This window comes from Maylandia zebra, linkage group LG9 (assembly GCF_041146795.1).
Source record: "Maylandia zebra isolate NMK-2024a linkage group LG9, Mzebra_GT3a, whole genome shotgun sequence".
Classification (NCBI taxonomy): domain Eukaryota; kingdom Metazoa; phylum Chordata; class Actinopteri; order Cichliformes; family Cichlidae; genus Maylandia; species Maylandia zebra.
Genome location: NC_135175.1, coordinates 21,419,531 through 21,430,829, shown reverse-complemented (window position 1 = coordinate 21,430,829; position 11,299 = coordinate 21,419,531).

The window sequence follows — 11,299 nt, the reverse complement described above, 5'->3', positions numbered from 1 at the left end:
CAACCACACAATCATACTCTGAAACAAAAAATAAACTTGGCCTGTGTTTGCTTGGTGTTCACAGGCACTTGATTGTTTAGAAAAAGATTTACAACTATTGAGAAAATGTGAAGTACAGCTGTGTGACCCATGTGTTGATTTTTTGTTTTGTGTTGCTTCAAACTCCCAAAATATAGAGTTTGGAGCACGTAAACCTCCCTCGTCTGACGAGGAAAATGTTACAGTTCACAGTCTGAGAATAAATGAGTTCATGTTCATTTCTCCTGGAGGGAACTCTGAGAAGAACTGCTTTTCATTCCTGTTAAAAAGGAGTCGGGTGAGATGGTTGGTGCATCTAATTAGGATGCACCCAGAACCCACTGGAGAGATTAGATATCCCCTCTAGCCAGGGAATAACTCAGGATCCCCCAGGAGGAACTGGAAAGCTCTGCATTGGAGAAAGATGTCTGGAATACCCGGCTTATCCTGCTGTCGATGTGCCCAAACTTCAGTTAAGTGGAAGAAAATGGATCGACATACTTCCTACAATCTATGCAGTCCCCAGCCATTGCCACTGCCCAGACTAAATGAATCAATTATTAATACATTACAATCACAGACAGATTGCTTTTAAAGGGGAGGAAAAAGCAGTACAAGTATGCGTTTCATCACTCAGTGAGTCATGAAGCAAGAAAGCATATAATTCATCTCTATTGGAACTTTGTGGCCTTTGCTTCATATTAATGATTAACGATTTCTTGTTAAGCTCTCTCATCAGATATTCCCAGGACTCAAGTCAATATGGTGTTTCAAATTTGTCGCCGACATCGATGACATTTTGTGTTGTTCTTTAAAATGTTACATTTATTTTTTTTGTCTGAATCCATAATCATCCGCTCATAACACTTCACATTTCTGTAACTGCAGTGCAGGTGTTTCAGAAGCTGCACTGTGGTCATCTCCATGGTCCATGCCAGCGAGCTACAGTATTTGGTGTTTACTGTGCATCATATGCAGTGCACGACCTTCACTGCACCAATTCAGTCTTTAACTGCAGACTCAATTTTTGGGGGGGAAACTGGATCGCTGTTTTTAGCTCATTCATGCTTGGCACTGGTCAAGATTTCATCTCACATATGTTGGTCATTTATTGTGTTAATGACTCGGTGATTCCTTGACAGAGTGTTAACTTACATACAGAGACTGGATTCAAGGATTTGAATGATCCAGTGAACAAACTCACCTCTGAACTCCTCTAGAATAACCAAAAAGGAACAAAAGAAGACCCAAAAACTGCACTCTCTGCCCTTATTTGAAAAGAGAAAATCAATGTTTTTTTTTTTAAAGAAAATCAATTACATGATTAGAGCACTTGGCTCAATTTACCGACTTTTTGACATTTATGTGCTTTCCAGACAGTTTGAGAGCAGGTTTGTGCAGAAAGCTAAGAATTAGGATATCCACTGCCTCTCCACCAATATCCTCACTAATGGAAGGACATCATATAGTGTAGTGCAGCTGCAGAGTGCTCGTTCATCTTCCAACCCATTTGATTAGCCTGATTACGACACAGCTGAATATTGCCCTGAAAAAACTCAGAAAACAGCCCTACAGTAATGTTGTCCTTCTGTCACACGTTAGGACAATTAGTGTGCTACTTTTAGGTCATTCATTTTCTTTCTCCTGCATGCGTCATACTCATTCATTATGTTGAATTTCATATCATTACGTGTTAAACGTGGCTAAAAATGCCAGGGTAGGACAATTTCAGCTGAATTTTAATACAACAAAACCCTCTGTGAGCTCAGTTAATTCAGAGGTGCTGCTTTACTGACAGCCAAGCAGAACACCAACGTATATTTGTGGGGCGATGTCCCATATGGAAAAGATATATATAAATCTTATAAAGTTTGTATCTGTCTTGTGCGAGACTGGTTTGAAAAGCATACAAGAGTGAAAACAGATATAAGATCCCTTGAAAAATTATTTAAATGAAACTTGTATGTTTTGGATACTTACTAAAACAATATATGAAAGTAATGAGAAAGTGGCCACTTTCATGAGTAAATCATATGAGCCTTATATGATTCACTATATGAAGTAGGCCACATCTTATGCAAGTCTTTTATAATTTTTTACTATTTCTTTTCCATATTGGGTGGTTCAAGAGTTGGCAGTTCATCTTGTAATCGGAAGGTTGCTGGTTCGAGCCCTGGCTCCGACAGTCTCGGTCGTTGTGTCCTTGGGCAAGGCACTTCACCTGTTGCCTACTGGTGGTGGTCAGAGGGCCCGGTTGCGCCAGTATCATGCAGCCTCGCCTCTGTCAGTGCGCCCCAGGGCAGCTGTGGCTACAATGTAGCTTGCCATCACCAGTGTGTGGATGACTGAATGTAGTGTAAAGCGCTTTGGGGTCATTAGGTACTAAGTAAAGAGCTATACAAATGCAGGCCTTTTACAACACCAGACATGAAATCTGGGATCTGTCAGATTATGTAGATGTATTTCTCTTCTTGTCCATTTAGTTAGTGTACAAAATCAACTCGTTACATAGCAGAGCTTACAGAGAGGGACAGAATATTAACTTTGAGCACCTTTTGATGCTAGATCCCTGTGAAATCCTTTATCACTGCCAGCAGAATTTATAACACAGTATGTATGCACACTTTTGCTCCACTCCATTAAGACTGTGAAGCAAACTGCCTTAACATTTTTTCAGAAGCTCCTGCTTAGACAATAAGTGACCAGCAAAGTTGGGGTTACTTAAGAATGTGAGGGATTCAAATACATTGTGGACATTTCCCATTGTGCATGTGCAAAAGAGTAGACCTGGCTGCTGGATTGGCACAACAACCTTCCAGTCCTCATGCGTCACTGTAAGCCATCTCAAGGCCCTTTTTCTCTGCTGCAGCTTCCTGTCAAGTTAATTATAGGTGGGTGTTGTTGGAACACTGTACTCTATAGTATATTGGCCTCTTTACAAGATTTATATGGCGATTTGCATTCAGTGAGAATTTAAGGGTTCAAAAAGAAAGGAAATGCCCACGATAATCTACCATCTGAAGGGGGATTAATGCCTCTGTGGGAGTGGATGAGGGGTAAACGCCCAGTTTCATTCGTCATTGTTTTCAGCAAAAATATGAGAGCAGTAGAGGTAAGGTCAAATGCTTTAAGTAACATACTTACATAATTACATTTCTCTGCCAAGCGTCCCTCTACTGAAGTATTGTCTGAGTAATGGCTGTTGTCAGGAGCAGAGGCAGGAGTAATGTGACTTTGCAAAAGTGCACAACAAGGACACATCGTATAAATGTTGAGACTTAATTGCTGTAGCTCATCGTTTACCAACAGCTAGAGGGGCAACTAGCCAATTAACACTACAGATGGGTATGGTAAGACTTTTATCATTACTGATACTGCTCTTTATATTTTGATTTAAAATAAGCAAATACCATGACTACTGCTGAGAAATACCCCATGGTGTTTGTTCATCTCAACTTCAGGTGGCAAGCAATGTGCCTCTGGGATAATGTGGTATGATAAAAAATATTAATAACACTGAGCAATAAGGAAGTGTGGTTATCTCTGGTTGTCAGAACATCTCCCGCTATGCTCTTTAATTAACTAACTTGGGGGTGGGGGCGGGGTGAAGCCTACTACATTTGCAAGGACCTGCCAAATGTGAATACCGTTAGTTTGGGGTTTTTTTGACTGTTCAGTTCCTCCATACAGTCTGTTTGAGTGTGTAAAAGATGGATAATAAGAGGTAGTATTTTTTTGTCAACAAGTTTAAGCTCATTAAGTTTCAACCTTTGACTCTAAACTCAAGGGTTAGAGTCTTTGTTCAAGAGGTCAATAGAAAGGTCAGTGATTCGATTCCTGGCTCTTGCTAATCTGCACGTTGAAGCATTATTGGGCGACACTGAACCCTGAGTGGCCACTGATGCATGTGTCAAAGTGTGTGCATGAATGTTTGGTTAAAAGTGCATAGAAATTTTTTTTTGTGTGTGAATGAGGCTTGTAGTAAGAAAGTCCTTTGAGTGCTCAAATAGAGAAGAAATGTGCTATATCAGTACCAGTCCATCTTCCCCCAGTTTGTTAATTCTAGAAAATCTGATCTTTAACACGGCTTAATTAAACTTGATGTCCACCTCATTTCATCTTTTGCTATGAAGATTTATGTGTTTTAAACAAAAAACAAAAACGTTTTTACAGTCTTCTGTTCACCACCAGTTCAGACTGCTGCTGGTGTAATGGTGAGCTCAATTAAATAAAGCATCTTTGGTGTGTGGTGGACAGGAGATTCACATCATGTATCTGCAGCAACTGTGTCATGCTATCATGCCAAAATTGAACAAAATCTCTGAAAAATGTTTCCAGCAACTTATTGAATCTGTGCCATGAAGAATTAAAGCAGATCTGAGGACAAAAGAGGGTCCAACCCAATACTAGAAAGGTGAACCTAAAAAGCTGTCCACAGTGTATTTGTGTGGTGCATTGTGTGGTATGTATTCATATTTTTGTTTCAAATACAAATGCAAATCCCTAGGAGTACAAAGTACAGACATGTATGCTAACTGATTAGTATTTTGTAAATCTAACACCAACTTCGCTAACTGAAAATCTATGATGATCTGTACCACAGAGCCAGCCATAATATTATTAACACTATAACATTAAAAACGCTCTAAAAGGCCACTTTGATCACTTGAAATACTGGATTAAGGGTAGCAGGCACTACCTGGCCCTAGCTGGTCACAGGACGATGTCAATCAAGAGGCCACTCCCCTGAATTATAATAATAATAATGGATTGCATCTTATATAGCGCTTTTCAAGACCCTCAAAGCGCTTTACAATTCCACTATTCATTCACTCTCACATTCACACACTGGTGGAGGCAAGCTACAGTTGTAGCCACAGCTGCCCTGGGGCAGACTGACAGAAGCGAGGCTGCCATATCGCGCCATCGGCCTCTCTGGCCATCACCAGTAGGTGAAGTGTCTTGCCCAAGGACACAACGACCGAGACTGTCCAAACCGGGGCTTAAACCGGCAACCTTCCGATTACAAGACGAACTGCCAACTCTTGAGCTACGATCGCCCAACAATTCACACCCTTCAGAACTATGAAGGAGTAAACTATCCATCGAGCCCCAAACCTCATCTGTGAATATTTTAAATTTAAATACATAAGATAGGAGTCTATAGGGATTGACTCCCTTTTTATTACCAGCCTCAAGTGGCCAAAAGAGGAACCACGTTTTTCCACCTCTGTATTTAAGCACTACTTCAGCACATTTAAAGCAGTTCTTAAAACAAACAAACAAACAAAAACAGTCTTAAAAGTGTGTCTTAAACAAATCAATCTCAGTTAAATAACTGAGTGTGATGTTGACTTGCATCCGAGGCAGGAAGCTGCACTGAAGAGGCCGAGATGTGTCACAGCTTCAGTCATTATGCATGATGGATTTTTTGTTTTTTGTAAAGTTCCTGAGTTTGCTTGTGTTGCATATTTTTCATGCAGCTACTTACTGGCAGTTTGAAAACGTCAGCTAAATTTGGCGCTGCTTGTCTAGGTACTTATCAATACTTTGATCTGGAAGCGGTGCCCATTTAATACCTGTCCTCTCTACGTGTCCCTAAAGTAGAGCGCTTAGCAGCTAAATAGCCAGATATTTCCCATGAGAGCTGATTGAAAACAGAACAAATGAGAGAGAATATTACATTTAAATTCTCAAGCGGCAGAAAGTCTAGCCCACACTGAACTGTATTGTTGTGGAGTGTTGTTGCCTTCAAGATGCTCTGTAAATGCTCTCAAATAAAAGGAAAGTCAGTTAATATCAACCACAGAGGTGAGAGATCAAAAACCATTAAGTCCTGCACAAGTCCTGCACAAAGACTGGCAACCAGAAATGTTTGTAAAATCCAAATATATTGCTCTGCATTGTCTTATTCCAGCTGATATTTTTTAAAGAGCATCCACTGACAGCATCCATTACACCAGTGATTTCCAACAAACTAAGAACCACAAGTATGTGCATTTACGTCTGGCCATGCTTCACAGCAGACTGAAGTAATGCAAACACAAGCTCTTATATTACTCATCTTGGAGGGTCCCACGAGAGGAAACCTCCCATAGAATTACTGCTAAGAGTGTCAATTAGCCTTTATGCTGACACACTCACACTGCACATGAGTCATTAAAGGCCCACCGAACAGGGAGGGTCAGACAATTGCACTGAGGGAAAATGAGTAAACCTCTAAAGTGGTAAAAAGGTGGCTGGAAAAGTGTCATGCAATCACTGAAGTTTCATTTTGAGCAACGTCACACAACTGGTGCAAATTCCTGCCCAATTATCTGAAACTGTAGAATCTACATCTCAATGGTATAAATCAGAAAAAAAGAAATTATGTTCTTCTCATGAATATCCAACAAAAAAAGAAAGTTTCAATCTGATTTTCGTCGTTTTAAAAACTCTTATGTGGCAGCACCATTAACAGACTACTAAATGCAGCAGAGCCAGAAGTCACGGCGCATCCAGTGAGAACTGCAGCTATGAGGCGGAAAATCTTTCTCTTCTGCTCCTGTCCACCGAGCTAAAATCCATATTGCACACAAGCCGACAGCCTTTATCACAGACTGCAAAAATCATTTTCGGGGGCATGTTGGAAATCACTACATGAAGAAGATGAAGATAAGGATAAATGAATACACTATATATAGATTTCTGATGGGAAATGGGGAATGCAATTGTGTCAGTTTTCTTAAAAATTTCTCGATCGTCAAGCAGCGGCCGGTGCTTTTTTTCTTTTCCTTTCTTTCTTTGAAACACTTACACATCCTTAATTTATTGTTGATGTCTTGAGCTGTTAAATCACTAAGCAGAAGGTAACTGAGAAGGCTGACTCAACGTCTGCTGGAGATTAATTTACTCCGTCAGACCACAGATGGATTTCAGAGGTTACTGGCTGCTTTTCAACACCATTATATCTGGCTCCAAATGTCACATTCACAAGGTGAAGAAAGGGAAGATCCACAGAGCTTTTACTCTAATTGGTAGCTGTATAAGTGCAACAGACAGAGGGGGGAGTCCTCCTTTGCACAGCCTGTGACGAGTCTCCTGACACAACATCCCTCTGCAGGGAGCCAGCTGGCCAACTTTGATTGTGGCCAGAAATAAACTTAGCCGTGACTGCTCGTGTCATCGGTTTTCGACTGAACATCCTGTCCAGAGGTACAAATGGGATGGGCTGAAAAAAATACAGAAATCACAAAGAAAATGTGAATATATGATTAAAAAATTTTCAACAAAGAAGACTCTTAGTTAATCTCTCTCTGTCTGATCTGTGGCACCAAGCTCCTCATTCCCTCATGAAACTATAAATTTCAACTTGAGATCACAGATGTATGCATTCGTTTAAAAAAACAAAACATTTAGCACAATTAGCAATTAGCACATGTGATGAGGATTTTGAAACTTTTATTTAATAACACATATTTAATGCTTGAGTGCGTATGCACGAGTCCTTCTGAGCAGTCCAGTATTACATTACACCACAACCAGTGTGAAGCCTCAATAGATCAATGCTGCCATGTTGTTAAAGCGTTCTCTTCTTCTTCTCTTGCTTCTTTTTGTCAGCCCTTGCAAATTGCAGCCCCAGTGTCTTTTCCCAATTCACACTGAATACCACCCAGGGTGCTCTTCTGCTGCTGTAGTGCATCTGCTTCATGGTTTCACAAGCTGTGCATTCAGAGATGCTCTTTTTAAAAGCGGTTATTTTAGTAACCGTTTCATTTATACCAGCTTAAAGCAATGACCATTGACATAAATAACACATTTTTGTCCAGAGAGCGTCTCTTTTTTGACCTTTTCTCTGTAAACAAGGATTTAAAAGGTGTACTTAATTAATTGACCAGTGAGTGTAGATAAATGTAGAAAAAGATGATTGTTATAGCAAACAATCTGTCTCTACCATTAAGCATTATCACAGATTATGTTAAATACATGGGACTAGTGCTTTTATGATCTAACTAAGCACTCATTCATAAAAGTACCTTACACTCACACTCAGATACACTGAGGGTAACTCGACATACTTCGGCATGCGGACTGCAGGAATCACAACCTTCCTCCACCTCCACCTCTTGAGCCCAATAACGATCAAGGCAAATGCCAACGTCTCGCATTCAGCTCTCTTTATAATGAATTCACTTTATAATAGTGCTGATTATTGGCACTAAATGCAGAATGACGAGATGAATTATTAGAGTGGCTTAACAGTAGCCAGATGTTACATCTCACACTATATGATAAAAAAATAAAATAAAATACAGTCCTTCTGTTAAAGGTACTCAAAGAATAGTAGAGCAGATGTGAGAGTGTGGCTCACTCATGTGTTTGTGAGCTGTACACAGCTGATCATCATTATTATTATTGTTTGTTTGTGTGTTTTTCTTTTCCTCAGATTTGTTCATAATAACAAAAATAAAAAAATAATCCAAACCGCATCATTTAAAGCGAAAAAGTTTGTGACGTTCAGCTTATGAACCTGATTGTAAAAACCTGAACTGAGTCTAACCTTGGATCTTTATTATAAATAGGAGATGAATACAAAAAGCTTTTTATTCATTTTTTCCCCCCTGTGGATGAATTTTGCAGCAAAACATCTGTTTCTCTTTTCAATTACGGCTTTTGTCCTTTTATGTGCCGTTGATATGACTGACGTGTCATGTTTCTCACACAGAAATTTCTATTGGCAGCGTACAACAGGATATTTGGAAAATGTTGAGCTCTGCAGCATGAAAGATTGCAGTTTTGAATTTATAGCCACATGTGTGTCGCCCTGCTGGGATCTATTCTCTGGCAGGATCCTTTATCCGTCCGCTTCCCCCCAACCGTGAGCTCAGTGACATTTCAAGCCTCTCTCACTTCACAATGAACAGTGGGACGCAGGAAGGAGTCACGTGGGGAGGGGGGTCACCCACACTGCTCTCATGATCACGCACTAAAACTCTGTGCAATGACAGTTTCAGTTTTTAAGTGATTGGAGGCTACACGAGAGCAACGACTGGGAGCACTGGAGCTGAAAATAAACTGAATGAAAGTTTTAGATTTAGTTTGACATGTTACATGCAAAGCCCTTCTCACTGTTCCTAATGTGATGAAGTAAAAAGCAAGAAGCCGAAAACAACATCTTTGAGCAACAGTCGCAAAACTGTAAAGGTGAAAGTGAAGGTTGAACCGAGATGATGAGTGTTGCCTGTCCAATAAGTAGAGCGTGTAATGATGTAATAATGACTCCTCATTTCTCATTACTAGTTAATCTGAACATCAATATGGTGTAATCCCACTTTAAGATCCCCAGTAGCTGATTTTTTCCCCCTAATATGCATCAGAGACAGGCTATATAAAGGACTGGATCCTACTGTTGGAATGGGAATCTTTTTAGGAATAAAGAATATTCTCGTTATCTCTAACTTTGAGTTTTCTAGGAAAGAGTGGATAGTTGTGAGGTTAGGAGAGCATTATTAATAGCTTGAGGAGATTGTGTATAAAACCCTGCTGAATCCCTTACTGTGATTTCTCAATCTTGATCTGCTTGAAATCTGCTTAATCGGGCTCCTTTCTTCCCAAGATTCCCAAGAGGACATCTTTATTGCTAAAAACTCAGGTTGTGCTGTTTACAGGCAAAGTTAGAGGCAAGGCTGAGATAGTTTGGGCACGTGCATGCAGGGGAGGGGTAATGGATATACTGGACAAACATGGTTAAATATCCACAGATGTGGATGTGGTGAATGGTTGGTGTGACAGAGGTGGATGTTAGGGTTAGAGGAAGACATCCCACAGAAATAGAAGAAGGAAGTGTGTTTGTATGGATCCAGTTTTGCAGTGATGGGTCAGAGCCTGTATTGGTGCATCTACCAAGTTTTTTGAACTTGATAGAAGTTTATTCTGTTCTTGAGTGTAATAATGGATTGCATTTATATAGCGCTTTTCGGGGCCCTCAAAGCGCTTTTCAATTCCACTATTCATTCACTCTCACATTCACACACTGGTGGAGGCAGCTACAGTTGTAGCCACAGTCTGTAGCATAGTCCGGGCCGGGGCTCGAACCGGCAGCCTTCCAGTTACAAGACGAACTTCCAAGTCTTGAGCCACGATCGCGAGTGTAGGAAGGTTTTAAGCAGAGCTTTGGGATGACAGAAGCAACGCAACTCTCAGATGTGTTTTTTCTGACACTTTCAGAGAATATCAGTTTGTGATTCTGCTCTCATCAGCCGCTTTGTTAGGCACACGTGTTCACATATATCTACAAATACCTAATCAGCCAATCACGTGGCAGCAACTAACTGCATTCACGCATATATTCAACACAATGTGCTGAAGTTCAAACTGAGCAGGAGAATGGAGAAGAAAGGTTATTTAAGTGACTTTCATGGAGGAATTGTTGTTGGTAGCAAACAGGCTGATCTGAGTATATCAGAAACTGATGTTCTGGGATTTTTCCCACATAACTATCTCTAAGTTTACAGAGATAGTCGGCCAAAAATAAAAAATAAAATATCCAGTGAGTGTCAGCTCTCTGGTTGAAAATATGTTGTTGATGTCAGAGGTCATCTTTGAGTTGATAGGACAGCAACAGTGACTCAAATAACCACTCATTACAACCACGTCATGTAGAAGCAGCAGACGGGGCTGCTGAGTGTCACCCCTGTCAGCTAAGAACAGGAAACCAAGGCTTTAATTCACACAGACTCACCAAAACTGAACAATGGAAGATTGGGAAAATGTTACCTGGTCTAATGAGTCTCGATTTCTGCTACTCCATTCAGATGTTAGGATCAGAGTTCTGATCATTCTGACAGCATGAAAGCATGGATCCACCCATCCTGGTATCAATCATTACTGTGTGGCAGATATTTTCTTGGTATCCTACCTACCTGAGTATTGTTGCTAATGATGTCCATCCTTTTATGACCACGGTGTATGATGTCTGAATGTCCAGCATGCTTTCTTGTGCTATCAGCATATTACGCTTTTCACTTGAGATCTGTGAAAAACAGCAAGATACTGACCGCAGACGTGATCAATAAAGTTTTCATAAAGTCATAACATTTAAATAATGCAATAATAACCATCAGAAATTGAATAATCACCCTTCCATGTAAACATGATATATAGATACAGCAGAAGAAGATGCTAACAAGTGGATTTTTAAAGTAAATGCATTCAGTACTTTTCCAAAGTTGCACGTTAATTAAAAAAACAAAACAAAACAAAACAGTATAATCAGCTTGTGCTTTCATTTAAAACTGCAAAA